The following is a 14,414-nucleotide window of genomic DNA, read 5'->3' as shown; positions in this document are numbered from 1 at the left end:
CCTCATGGTCCCACAATGCCAGACTGTCCTGCCCCATGACCCTCACAGCTCCCCTGTTACAGAGCACAAGGAGTGGGTGCCTTGCTCTGAGATGGAGAGATGTGTGATTTTATCACCTTTTACAGCGTTTTGCCCTGGCAGCTTGTCACCAGCCAGGCTGTTAAAATTCCCTTGAGAAATGAGGGATTCATGGCACGTTGCTGTTTATAGGGTGGTGCTTTAACCCCAACCCCACACAGCCACTCACTCTTGTGGCTGGGCTGTCCTCAGGCTGTGCCACGTCCTTCTGCTTGGGAAAGGGACAAGGACAGGGCTGGGGCTGGGGAAGGGGAAATTTTGGCCACTTGTGCCACAACTGACTGGTGCCAAGTGCCAGCAGGAGCCGTGTGCCAGTCCTACCCCTTCCCCAAAGAGCACAGAGCTGCAGGGACTGCAGTGCCTGTTCCTGGCTCTTCCCTTGCATCCTCTCCCAGCATCAAGGAGGGGCAGGACCGAGGCAGCTGAGTGGAATGGCAGCAGAAAGGGAGGGGGACCCCTCGGAGATGTTGTAGCAAGTCAGGAATGAGGAGGCACTTGTGGAAATCCAGCGTGTCGCTTCGTATATTTGACCACACCAATTCCTAACAAAAGAAAACCCGAGCTCATTACACAGAAACATCAAACCAGCCAAGATAATTATCTCTAATTAGTGCTAATTTAAAAGCGAGGTCTGTTCTAGAGCTGAATTGTTGCATATTTCATTAGTTCATTAGATGCTGAGCAGACAATGCAGATAAGAGGATCAGTTCACTGGGATGATATAAATTTCATCCTCCCTTCACTGCAAAGATCCTGGGGGTCCTTGTTCACAGCACACACCATGTGGGCCCAGACAGCCCCCCCGGATCACTCTGTGCTTCATCAGCTGGGGAAGGTTCGTGGAATGCTGCATTAACTGCAGAAATTAAAAAGAGAGACAGAGAGAAACAAGCGGTTTGTCAGTCAGTGTTGTCATCTCACTGCCTCCAAATATCAATCAAATCATTCTGGCTCTCCTTCAGTGCCTGGGTGGAGAGGGAAAATGTTGGGCCCTTCAGATTCACCCTTGGGAAAAGGAGAAGCCTCCCAGGTGGGGAGGGGGCTCCAGTGAGGATGTGCCTTGGGCTGTCCCATCCTCCCACAGGCAGCAGAGAGGGGGCAGAGATAACCCAGGGTGAAGTGTGCCCTGTGTCACCTCCAGTGAACTGTCACCCCCTTTCCCATCTCTCCTCCATCCCCTTTTCTTTCTTCTCCACACCCTTTTCCATCTCTTCTTCACCCCTTTTCCACCTCTCCTCTGTCTCCTTTTCCATTTCCTCTCCATGCCTTTTCCTCTCTCCTCCATCCCACAGAGCAGTGCAGGTTCCTGGTGCAGCAGAGTTGTTCTCTGGTGTCACAGCCATGAATTCCAGCTGGAGATCCTCTGGAGGAGCCAGGGCCAGGATGCTGCTCCAGCACCCACACCCCAGCTCTTCTCCCATCCCTGACCCTCTTCCCTCCTGCCACAGCCCTGCCTGGCTCTGATGAGATGAGAAAAACTGGGCACTTGAGTGGTGAGGTGTGAGCAGGAATGAAGGATTTGGCTTTCACATCCACTTCAGGATTGCAGGAGAGTAACCCTTCCATGGGCAGGATCCCTGGGAGACTGGGAAACAGCCCCTGTCTGCACACTGCAGGGTTTTAGTCAGATTAACCCGAATTTATGGCTCTTTCAGCTCTAACTGCCAGTGGGGCCTGGCTCAGAGCAAGATTTTGTCAAGTGAAAGGCAGAAGAAGTTTTAATCCTCGAGAAGTTCCTGAGCAGAATCCTGGTAATTGAAGGAAGTTACTGCAGGTGTTTGAAGCTATAATTAATCTCTGAGAAAGGGAGGAAAGCTCTGAGTCCTTTGAAGGAGCAAACCTCGGAGCTTTAGAGCATTTCAGAAGGGAAGATTGAGCAGGCAGGAGCTATGCAAAGGAAGGAACAGTGGGAGCAGCACCAAAGAGCCTGGGTACAGCACCTGGAAGAGTTCAATTAGTTAATGGCTGCTTCTGCAGATAGGGAATGGTGATTAAATGAATGCAAAACCGATTTATTGATTACTCAGGAAGCTCGCCTTGCTAAGGAGACAGCTCATTCCTGCCTGGTCCCTGCTCTGCCTCACTGCCAGCTGGGCCAAAGGGCAGGAATCTGGGGAGCAGGAGCTCAGGGAACTGGCACAGGAACAGGCTTGCTCATGTCTGAGCATCCTCTGAGTCCCATTTTACACCATCCTGAAATCTGCCTCATTCCTTCTGCTCTAACCATGTGTATTCTGAGCGTGGAGTTGGAGATGCTGCACTCTGAGAAGCCCCCACTGGTGCTGAGGTTTGGGATGATCTCTGACATTTTGGGGAGGTTCTTTCCACAGGCTAGGAACCACTCTCCCAAACCATTCTCCAGCAGCATCCTCTGGCCTCACCTGATCCAGGGTCTGGGAAGTGAGCACAGAAAATCCTGGCCAGGTGAGGCTGTCTGTGGTGCACATATTAGTGAGACCTCTCTGCCCATCCCCTGCCTGGTGGGTTCCTGCTGCCTCCACAGGGCAGCAAAGCTCAGAGCCCTGGGCATGATGTTTGTAGCCCTAATACAAAAAACAACATCAAAGGAATTCAAACTATGGGTCTGGTTGGTGCTGTGCCCTACCTGCAGCTCTGGGTCCTCCTGGCCCCCTCCTCTGCCCCAGGGAATGGTGGAGGCTCCTCTGTTATCCCTCACTGTGTCTCCCTCAGCTGCCACCAGAAGGAATGTTTGGATTTCATGCTCAATATTCTGGATGCAAGCCGAACATCAAAACCTCGGCAGGGTGCCTGGGAGCATCTGAGGGAGAATATCAGAGGAATCTGTTTCTACAAAGGAAAAGAAACCAACAAAGCCTCTGTTTGGGGATGTTTTTTTCATCCTTGGCCGTACATACAAGTAATAACTTTAGACATGGGGTTTTTTTTATTATTATCACCCTTCCTGATATCAATCGCTCTTTTTCATTATAATAAATATTGATTTGTGCTGTTAGAAAATGACTTCCCCAATCAGCTGCTGATCTTCCTGCAGGCACAACGATGAGGATGAGGACAGTGGGACTGTCATCCCCAGGAACAAACATCCTGCTCGTGCCCCCCTCCCTGCCAGCAGCCCCGGGATGGACTCAGGGGCAAAGGGGACCAAGAGTGACACTTGGGCTGCTCTGGGGGGAGGTGGCTGTGACCTGCTGTGCTGGGGGATGGCTGAAACAGCCCCCCCAAATCCCACTTCTCCCTCCTCTCTCCTGCCACAAGGCAGGACAAACACCTCCATAAACCACTAATGACAGCTTTTCTTGTCAGTGAACATTTTCTTACTCCCAGGCATCTTCAGGGCTCTGGCCTCATTCCTCTGCCGTGTCTGTATCGTTCCCAGCGCAGCTCTGGGGCCACATTAATTCTCTTCCACGTGGAATTTGTTTTGTGCCTGCAGAAATGTGCTCGGGTTGGTGTAAGAGCTGAAATAAAAATAGCTGCTTTCCCCAGAAGAGCTCTCTGGTTATCCAAGATGGATCAAACCCTGGAGCAAAGGGAAAGGTAACACCAGGGGCTGGATTGCAGAGTCAGCCCTCCCTGAGCATCCCAGTTCAGCTGTAGCTCAGGATGGATTTGGAAATGGGGACAGCTGGGGGAGCCAGGGAAAAGAGCAGTGCTGGGGAAGAAAGCACCAGGCAGCTGGGAGGAGGAGGAGGAGGAGGAGGAGGAGGAGGGAGAGGAGGAGGGGATGAAGGCAGTTGGAGCAGGGTATCACTGAGCACTGGGCTTGATCTGCATCCTGTGCCCTGCTCATGGCACTGTAAAATCCCAGAATCGTTTATAAAAGGTTGGAAAAGCCCATGGAATCCAACTGCTCCCCAGCACTGCCAAAGCCACCACTAACCCATGTCTGATAAATCCCTTCAGGGATGGGGACTCCACCACTGCCCTGGGCAGCCTGTACCGAGTCTGGACCACTCTTCCCAGCTAAATATCCAACTATTCATCCCTGGCTCAGCTTGAGGCCATTCCCAGCACCACACACCCACAGAGCTGGTGGGACATTGCAAATGTCACCCCTGTCACCGGGATGGGGACAGGAGAGTCCAGCCCCTCGCTTCCAGGCCAAGCCCTGGCTGGGACAGGAGTGGGAAAATGCAATTTTCCAGCCCGGCAAACCCTGCACCACCTTTGCTGGAGGCTGGGGAGGAGGCAGAGTGAGGAGGGGGTTTGGCAACCCCAACATTTCTGCTTGGCACAGAACAGGCTTTGCCCTCGGATGTCAGAGCTCCCAGCCTGAGCCGTGAGTGCAGCCAAAATCATTTTCATGAGATATCAACGGGATCTCCAGCAATAAAGGGTAACAGTGTTTGCTTCTAATGCAGGGAGCCCGTTTGAGAGCCGGAGCCTGGGCTCGGAGCACCTGCCAGCCCTGGAGCAAACCACAGGCAATTTCTGCTGGGGAACAAACCCACAACCTTCTTGTTTCACACCCTCCCTGTGCCCTCAGGCCCTCCCAAGCTACGCCTGAGCCTGGGGGGCCACGGGGAGGGAGGGAAAACAATTGTGTTGCATTTTAAGAAGTGATTTTTATCAGAAAGCTGCTATTTATCAGTTTTATTAAAGTGCCATCTCCCAGACTCCGGGGTCATGAGTTAATCTCAGCTTTCATTAACTAAAAACACACGTTTCTCACAGTGGGAGCTGAGAAGTTGGCTGAAGTGAGGAGAACCTGGCAATGATTTCTGCTTCCCAGGACCCTGTTTGGGGGGAAAGTGGCTCTGGAGGCTTTGCAGAAATATGGAAACAACATCGGAGCTCCCAAAAAATCCTGTGGGTGCTATGCTGGGTGTGGATGCCAGCGTGTCCTGCAGCATCCAAAGGGACATCACAGCTCTCAGTGAGCTCCCAGAGCCATCAGCTCTGAACAGATCCACTGGAGGAGTTTTCATTCCACGAGGAGCCCTCTGCCCATGCAGCATCCCAGCGAGAATGCAGCCCCATCCCAGCGGGAACGCAGCCCCATCCCAGCCCCATCCCAGCGGGAATGCAGCCCCATCCCAGCGGGAACGCAGCCCCATCCCAACCCCATCCCAGCGGGAACGCAGCCCCATCCCAGCCCCATCCCAGCCCCATCCCAGCCCCATCCCAGCGGGAATGCAGCCCCATCCCAGCGGGAACGCAGCCCCATCCCAGCCCCATCCCAGCGGGAATGCAGCCCCATCCCAGCGGGAACGCAGCCCCATCCCAACCCCATCCCAGCGGGAACGCAGCCCCATCCCAGCCCCATCCCAGCCCCATCCCAGCCCCATCCCAGCCCCATGCCGGGAGCAGGATTTGCAAGCTGCTGACACGGACATCCTGCGTGGGTGAGGGAGGCTGTGCCGTGGAGCAGAGCCCTCCAGCAGCCGCTTTCACTCACAGATTTATTGGTGCTGCGAGGAAAACGAAACCATGTGGAGCCGCTGGGCAAGGAGCTCGTGGAGCAGACGGAAATTTCCTGAAAGGTGAATATGGCAGAGCATTAAAAGGCAAATAAATACAACAGCTTTGCTTTATTCCTCTGTCTCAGCTGTGCTCCAGCTTGCCCCAAAGCCCAGGGAGTGGAAGAACCCGAGAGTTTACCGTGGATAAAAGGCCAAACCTGAGCTCCCTGTACCCCAAACACCCCAATGCCCCCCAGAGGCACATCCCATAAAGGACATTGATAGGACAGCCTGCCCAGGTGGGATGTTCCCACCCAGCTCCAGGGGATGCTTTAAGAGTGGAGGGGGAAGGTTTATCTCCCCCATATTTCTCTCCTGTCACCACGCCAGAGCCATCACCCTGATAGTGACAGCTATCCCAGCTCACTCCAAGCCTCATCCAACCTTGCCTGGGACAGTTCCAGGCATGGGGCAGCCACAGCTTCTCTGGGCACCCTGTGCCAGGGCCTCTCCACCCTGGCTCAGCAGCAGGAATCTTCCTGGTGGATCCAGAGCACAGCTATTCCTGAGCATTGTCTTTATCTCTAAAGTGCTCTCTGCTGGAAGTCACTGGGAAGCCAAATCTCCCCTCCCTGCAGGAAATCAGGGATCCTTGGCCAAAGATCCCCATCCCACAGAGCCCTCTGGCACTGCCAGGCGTGTGGGCATGTCCTGGCCCAGGTGCCAGCCTGGCCCAGGGTGAGCTGCCCCATGGATTCCATGCAGGGACGGTGTTTTTCCTGCACATACCTCTCCCTGCACCCATCCCCACTCCCCCTGCCTGCCACGTTGAGCCCAGATGTCTCCTTTAAAGGGGAACGGCAAAGTTTTGTTTAAAATAACACTATTTAAAAAAAAAAAAAATACAGCCCTTCCAAGATGGCCAGCAATTAATCAACTCTCCGTGCAGGCTCCAAGCTTGCACACACATTTGAAAGCAAAGCCCGTGGAGCCAAGCTCCCCCTCTCACCTGCCCTGGGATTTCAGGTGTCCCCTGCCAGCAGCTGATGGAGCCTCGCTGAGCCAGAGCTGGGTCCTGGCCCAGGCACAGCTCCAGGAGATGCAGAGGGAGAATTCCAAGGCTGGAGCTTGGGATGCTTAACTGGGAAAACAGGGAGAGCTGGATGCCCTGCTTGCACATTCCCCCTGTGCTCCACTGCAGCAGGAATTTTAGGTCTGAAAAAATGAGAATTGGGTGCTTTATGTGTGCCTCTCCTGTGCCACCCCTAAACCAGCCCTGCACAGGCTGTGGGGTGGCAGGCAGCAGACACCAGGTCCTGCAGGGCTGTCCCAGCTCCTCATCCCCAAGGGGGAAGGCCCTCAGCCCCATCTCAGCCTGGGACTGCTTCCCAAGCCCCAAATCTCTAAACAACTCCCCTCGCCCATGACCTGCTCCCTGTCCCCCAACCCGAGGTTTTCATTTATCAGGAGAATTATTAAAACAGCCATTTCTCAGCTGTCTAATGTTTCAAACCCTGCTCCCATTCATCTGATAAATATTTACAGAGCTTGACATTGTCTTCAGCTCATTCCCTTCTGCAGCAAACAATCCCAAACACCCGCTTCCCTTCTCCTGGGGCTCACGGAGCGGGGCTGCCTGCCCCAGCATGGCCTGGCCCCCTCCTGGGGTCTGAGAGGGCAATTGCCCACCCCTCCTTTGGAATCACCCAAAATCTGTCCCTCTGCACGGTGCCAGAGCTGCAGGGGTGTCTGACCCCATCCAGCCCCACCGGTGTCACCAACTTCACCCCCCCCTGCCAGAGCCATCACCCCGATATCCCAACTATGCCAGGCTGCTCCAAGCCTCATCCAGCCCTGCCTGGGACACTTCCAGGGATCCAGGGGCAGCCACAGCTTCTCTGGGCACCCTGTGCCAGGTCCTCTCCACCCTGGCTCAGCCATTTCCCCACTCTGAGAAGCACAGAGGTCTTGTACCTTCACAGCCACTTCTGCCACCCAATATCAGATTATTCTGCCAGCAAAGGAGGAGGCACGAGAAGCTGGGGTGTTCATTTGTTGGACATCATGTAGAAGCCCAAATGCACGAGGTTTATCTGGTGAGCCCAGCCATGACCACAGGGAGCCCTGTGGGATCTCCTCACAGCCCCAAACTTGACCAGACATCCCCCAGGAGCCCAGCCCAGCCTGTCCTTTGGCTGCCAGCAGCTCCAAGGGCATCACCCCAGCCAAGCCCAGCTCCTGTCACCCCTGCATGGTTGTTAACCTCAGACAACACCCCTGACCCTCCTGCCCCTCAGAGCCTGCCCAGACTGTGAGTGACAGCAAAGCCATCGAGTGACACAGCTTTGGCTGCAGCTGGGGCTTTGCAGCGCTGATGTCTCACTGCTCTGCTGCACTGATCCTGTTAAACGCCAATTGAAACCCTGATCACAAAAGAGCTGAGCCCGAGGTTCCAGCCCGAGGAGCGATGGATGGCAGGGAAGGGAGATCTGCAGCCTGCCCTTCACTGCAGAGCCGTGGGGAGCAATGAAAGGGAAATTTTATCTCCCACCCCCTCTCCCCAGGCCAATACAGGCCCTGCATTAACCTCCAGGGCTTCCCCAGCCTAAATTTAAACAGCTCAAGGTTTCCAGCACTCCCTTTAGGCTACTGCAGCCTATGGAGCTGCTCTGCTCTATGCAGTTTCCCTGGGAGTCAGCCTAAATACTTCATTTCTCCCCCCTTTGTCCTAATTAGAGCTAGCAAAGTAATGAGAACATTATTTACAAATCATTTGAAACTGAGGTTTGCACACGGAATTCCCAGCAGCCGGAACACGTTTGCAGGAAGCACGTGTGCCATGCTCAGTGTGTGTCACCCTGTTATCATCCTCTGCACCTGCCTCTTCACTCCCCAAGCACCTTCCCAAGCCACTGGGTGCTCACAGCCTTCCAGCCCGCAGAGAAACCCTCAGAAATGCCTTTTCCTGTGGGGTGATGGCCCAGGGTACCCCTCAGGACACACAGGCTCCTTGCCATGCACTAGCACATGGCTTTTTGGGAGCTGCTCTGCCCTAAGATGTGTCTGGAGCTACATCTCCTCTCTCCCTGGTCTCTTGATGCTCCTCCCAGCCCAAATCTGCCAGAGGAAGGGTCCCTGCCTGCCTGGGAGCCGTGTCCAGCAGGGCACTGACAGCAGAGCAGGGTTACAGTGTCCCTGTCACAGAGAAAAGCCTTCAGAAGAGGCCGAGCAGGATATGAGCACATTGCAATCCCCCACGTGCTGCCCTTGAGTGGAGAGGGTCTGTGGAGACTCCAGTTTTAAGCCCCCCTTTCAAAGGCTTTTATTACAGACTTAGTCATAAAACTCTGCCTGGGGCGGATTTGGCACTCGGGGCCTCGGCCCGGAAGCCAAACCCTTTTCATTTTTTAATAACATTTCATGAAATTCCATTTGGCCCTTTGTAACTCGGACAGGTGGGAAAACAATAGAGGTTTCTACTGGCAGCCCCTGACGCCAGCCCACGAGCTCTCCCAGCAGGCTGGGGGCTGCTCCTTCCCCAGGACCCTGGGGACCCCCCAGCACAGCCAGGGTGGCACAGGGCTGCCTCTGGTGACAGGGACCCTTTGGCAAAGCCCCAGATTATGGAGGGGTGTGTGGGAGAGCTGCACATCCATCCCAGTCCGTCTGCTGGAGGCTGGGGGTGTTTTACCCACCTAGAGCTGAGATGGGGGGATGCTCTGCCCCCCATTGCCTTGTGCCTGAACCTAGCTGGGGACATCCCAGGATCTGGATACTCCATCACTGTCACCCTAAAGCCACCATCAGTGTCACAAAATGCTGTTCTGGGAGGGAGGGATGTGAGCCTGAGCCCGGCAGGGAGACATCAGCCCCGGAGCCGTGTGCGAGGGGCTCCTGGCGTCGGGCTCTATTTTTACAGCTTGTGCTTTAATGCTCCCAAAGTTTAGACAATGGGGAGGGAGCAGCAGCTCTGCAGGGAAGAACAGGCTGGGTTTAGCACAGGCAGTGTGAGCTGAGCCCTCGGTGGGGGACGACAAAGCCAGGCACACACACGAGCTCCCAGTGCAGGGACAGAGCCCAAGGCTGTCCCAGGGACACAGCCTGGGGACCAGGGACAGGCTGTGCCTGCTGCCTGCACCTGGAACAGGGATGCTGCAGCCCTGGCAGCTGGGAAGAGGGGTCTGAGGGCACAGCAGAGGCAGAGGGGAGCAACCCCCCAACATCATCCCCATGATGCTCCCCCCATGTCACTCCTCAGAGGGCTGCAGGGGCAGTTTAACACCAGATCTGTGTTTGAAAGCTTGGAGTTATGAGTCTGTCAGCATTTCCATTATAGGCCCTGATTAATTTGGGGGTACAGAGTAGGGTTAGGAGTTGTCATTCCAGATGTGAATTTTTGCTTTAATTCCCCTTAAAAAGTAGCAAAGGGGGGTGGGGGGTGTTTAAATCCTTTAACTTTGTGTTTTCCCTTTCAAAGGAAGGAAAATATGTGCCGTCTGGGTCTGTTTTGTTTTTGCTGCAGAGCTCCAAATGCTGTTTGCCAGGTTCATGGCCATGAGGGATTTCACTCGAGCTGGGATGGCCTCTGTCCTTTATGGGATCGAGACATTTTTATCAGGGAATCCTAACTCGGGGATCTCCCTGGAAACAGCTCAGATGTGTGGGAAGGGATCTCTGAGCCTCCTGGGGTGATGCTGAGGCAGTGCAGTAGGTACCTGCTCCCAGAGAATGAGCTGCAACTGGAAGAGGTAGGTTTGGATGGGATATTGGGAAAAAATCCTTCCCTGTGAGCGTGGGGAGGCCCCAGCACAGGTTGTTTAGAAAAGCTGTGGCTGCCCCATCTCTGGAATTATTGAAAGCCAGATTGGACAGGGCTTGGAGCAAGGGTGGCCATGGCAGGACAGTGGAAGAAGATGAGCTTTAAGGTCCCTTCCAACCCAGATTTTTCTAGGATTTGGTGATTCCCACTGTTGGATGTGTGCTCTGGTAATACAGCCAAGGCAGAACTTTCCATTCACCCAGGAGAAGTCTAAACCCTGTGGAGGGGGCTCTCTCCAGGCTGCTCCATTCCCCCTGGCTCTCATGCACATCAGATCCCTCTCCCAGCCATCCCATTCCAGTGGAGGAAGCTGCCATCCCTCCCACCTCCACTGCCTGGACACATCTCTGAGAGCTGCTGGGCTCAGGATGCAAGAAATGGGCCCAGAGCTCTGCAGAAACAAGCCCAGAACACCAGGACTCGCTGTGCTATGGCCAGGCCCTTTCATTGCCATCTTTTCACTGGAGAACCTGCCTGGCAGCTTCTCAGCTCCTTGCAGAGACACGGCTGCTGCTGCTGCTGCTGCCAGGACAAGACTCACAAATAAACTCCCCATAAATGCTGCCTGCTATCAAAGCTGGTATCAGCGTTCTGGGGAGGGCTGAAGGAGCTGCATGTGCTCATGTGCATGTGCCCAGCACCAGCCCCTGCTTGCCTCGTTCCACTCCCTCCCTCTGTGACAGGGAGGAGTCAGGGCAAGGAGTCAGAGGCAAGTCAGAGCTGGAGAACCAGGAATACAGAGATGGGAGTGAAAGCAGCTGACAGCACACCCTAAAACTTTTCTATCTGTAAATAGCTCTAAAACCAATGGCTCTGTAAAGTGTGTGACCATGCAGGGTCCTGCATCCCCAAAAAGCTGCAGCATCCTTCTCCCCAGCCATAACCTCCACACATCCATCCCACAGGCAGTGTCTGTGCTTGTGGGGATCCGTGGGGACCCTGCCTGCCCCTCACATCCCACATCTGGTCCTGCCCCGTTCACGTGTGACACAACCCATCGACTTTCTTCCCAGGGAAATTCATGATTAACTGCTGACAAAAAGAAAAACTGCAGGAAGAGGGGAGTTAAAACCCCGAGATTGATCAAGGGAAAGGAAACCCTGTGCAAACACGGGGTATCTCTGGCAGATCTGGTGCTGCCCCTGAGCCCAAAGGGCTGAGCTCAGCCTCTGTTTGCTGAAGGTCCCAGGAGCAGAGCAGCAGGAGCCCATGCTCCAGGAGGGAATGCTGGTGCTGCAGAGTAGAGGCAGGAGGGAGAGGGAGATCATCACCCTGTCCTGGGTGTGTGTGACAGTGCCCACACCACGAGCTGCTGTGTCCCCACCTCACCCCCGTCCCTGACCCCTGTCCCAGCCCCTATCCATGATCCCTGACCCCTGTCCCAGCCCCAGTCTCTGTGCCCTTCCCCTGCAGGGGTTCAGCAGCCAAAATCCCAACATTCCAGCTCTGCACCCTCCCAAGTGCCAAAGCAACTCACAGAATGATCCCCACAGCTTTGGGAAATCATTCCTTTGCTCTCTATGACTTGATACAATTTAGGAGCCTGACTGTGGGAAGGAAAGGTCCATGTACCCATTGTCCCCAGCTCCAGGCACAGGATATAGCTACAGCTGATGGCAGGGAGTGAGTGCCTGGAGGAGAATCCAGTGGAGAAGGGAATGGCCCTTGGGGCCAGCACAGGGAGTGCAGGGAGCACTGGGGCAGAGAGCACCTGGAAATTAATACCTGGGCTCTTTGCGGGAACAGGGATGGGATCAGGTCACCTCCTTGCTTTGGGGGCAGCCACAGAGAAAAGGGGATGAGGAAACTGGGCATTGAGGGCTGAGGGGCTTCTCCATCCTCCCCCAGCCCCAGGGTGTGAGCGCAGACCCACATGGAATGTTGTGCTCAGGAAAACCTGCCTGAAGGTGGTGCTGGGTGCAGTGACAGCCTGCTGCCTTTTCCCATCTTTCCTTCCTCTTTTCTGCTGTTTTTCCATGTTTTTGCTGTCACAGCTCCGAGTGTGGGGAACAGATGGAGGTGGAGAAGGGTGAAGGGGAGGGGGCTTCTCAGTGCAGATGAAATTAGTCATGAAAACACAGTCAGCATGTGCCTTCGCACGTCAGCCCCAGTAAGCGTGGGGGGGGGATTATGCTTCCCAAATGAGGTTGGGAAGTGGACAAATAATTGTTTCAGGGTTTGGTTTAGTTAATTGATTTCTTTTTCTTTTTTTCTCTGTGAATTCTCACAATGTGGGAAGTCAGAGCAGTGGCCAGATGAAAGAACCCACAGTGAGAGCAGCACTGCAGCCCAGGGTGGGAGAAACCCACACCAGGATCTCCTGTGAGCCCATCCCTCCTCCCAAACCCACACCAGGATCTCCCATGAGCCCATCCCTCCTCCCAAACCCACACCAGGATCTCCCATGAGCCCATCCCTCCTCCCAAACCCCCACCAGGATCTCCTGTGAGCCCATCCCTCCTCCCAAACCCCCACCAGGATCTCCTGTGAGCCCATCCCTCCTCCCAAACCCCCACCAGGATCTCCTGTGAGCCCATCCCTCCTCCCAAACCCCCACCAGGATCTCCTGTGAGCCCATCCCTCCTCCCAAACCCCCACCAGGATCTCCTGTGAGCCCATCCCTGCTCCCAAACCCTCACCAGGATCTCCTGCCAGCCCATCCCTCCTCCCAAACCCACACCAGGATCTCCTGTGAGCCCATCCCTCCTGCCAAACCCACACCAGGATCTCCTGTGAGCCCATCCCTCCTCCTTAACCCACACCAGGATCTCCTGTGAGCCCATCCCTCCTCCCAAACCCACACCAGGATCTCCTGTGAGCCCATCCCTCCTCCCAAACCCACACCAGGATCTCCTGTGAGCCCATCCCTCCTCCCAAACCCACACCAGGATCTCCTGCCAGCCCATCCCTCCTCCCAAACCCTCACCAGGATCTCCTGCCAGCCCATCCCTCCTCCCAAACCCCCACCAGGATCTCCTGTGAGCCCATCCCTCCTCTCTGCTCTGGTCCCTGGGGTGGGCAGCACAGGGCAGCCCCTCTGCCCCCCCAGCCCCGCACTGCCGGCACCACAGCGATGCTGCAGGGCTTGTGGCGTGTCCGGGTGTGAGCAGGACCATCTGTCAGCCCCGGCTCCCTGGGATGTAGTTGTGACTGCCCGGAGAAGCCCATTAATTAGCGGGCAGCCCGGAGCTGCCGGCCGGGCAGCGCGGGGAGGATGAGGCACAGCCAGGCAGAGAAAACGGGTCATTTTTCACAGTGATGAATGGGAGGAAAAGAAAGTGGAAAGGCGGACAAGGGGAAGAGAAGGGAACTGATTTCCAGATAAAGTTTTCAGGACACTTAAATAAACATCTCAGCCGGCGGAGCAGGGTGGGGGCGCGGGGGACGTGTGCGAGCTGGGCAGCGCAGGGAGCACTTCAGCAGGACACTTCAAATAAACAGCATCTGAAACCATGTGTGCTCTCCCTCCCAGGGTTTTCCTCCGAGATTATCTCTCCGCGATTCTCACTGTGTCTTCAGCTTGACAGCATTTCCAGCGCTGCTTTGCAAGGCAGGTCCCAGGCAGGGGGACCCTTGCCATGGCTGAGAGGTCTCTCCTTGCTCCCTGATGTGGAGAAGAGTGGCTGTGCATCCCTGGGACCTCATTCCTGCAGGAGGAGGAGCGGAGGAGGCAAAGCCATCGTGCCCATCACACTCCAGTGTGTCCCGCTGCCTCCTCTTCCTCCCATCAAGAACAAAAGAGCAAAGGAGGGAGAGCAGGAATTGCTGAGCCATTAAAATAAAAAATGAAAACCCGTCAATTAATTATTACAGCATTAAATGTATAATTAGGGGGTCATAAACGTTTATGGGAACAGATTAAAGCCAAGTTCTGCTCCATTAAGTCGCTCATGTGGTCTCTGCTCCCCACCCAGCCCAGGGGAGGAAGAGGAGAGGAGCCCTGGAGGTGCTCAGTGCCCAGGGGGTCCCAGCAGCTGCAGCCCTTCCAGCCGGCCCAGGGGCATCCCTGGGAGCAGGGGTGGTGGATGGACAGTGTGTTCTTTGGGGGGATTCGCTCTGAGCAGAGCTGTGTGTGCCGGGGCAGCACGGAGGGGTGTGGGGAACACCCCGAGGTGGGGATGTTCTCACTGGAA

At 55.2% G+C, this 14,414-nt stretch overlaps 1 long non-coding RNA gene across 1 annotated transcript; it reads right to left on the bottom strand.

Annotated features, from left to right (window-relative positions):
* Nucleotides 1-642: 642 nt before the first annotated feature.
* On the bottom strand, nucleotides 643-6,570 carry LOC117002715. The gene is made up of 3 exons (XR_004419353.1): nucleotides 6,472-6,570; nucleotides 5,459-5,536; nucleotides 643-934 (listed from the first exon to the last, which is right to left on the bottom strand). It is a non-coding gene; the product is annotated as an uncharacterized LOC117002715 (long non-coding RNA).
* Between the last annotated feature and the right edge of the window lie 7,844 nt (nucleotides 6,571-14,414).

This window comes from Catharus ustulatus, chromosome 14, assembly GCF_009819885.2.
Source record: "Catharus ustulatus isolate bCatUst1 chromosome 14, bCatUst1.pri.v2, whole genome shotgun sequence".
Classification (NCBI taxonomy): Eukaryota; Metazoa; Chordata; class Aves; order Passeriformes; family Turdidae; genus Catharus; species Catharus ustulatus.
The sequence above is the reverse complement of the archived record's forward strand: the minus strand, read 5'-3'. Positions and strand labels throughout refer to the sequence as shown.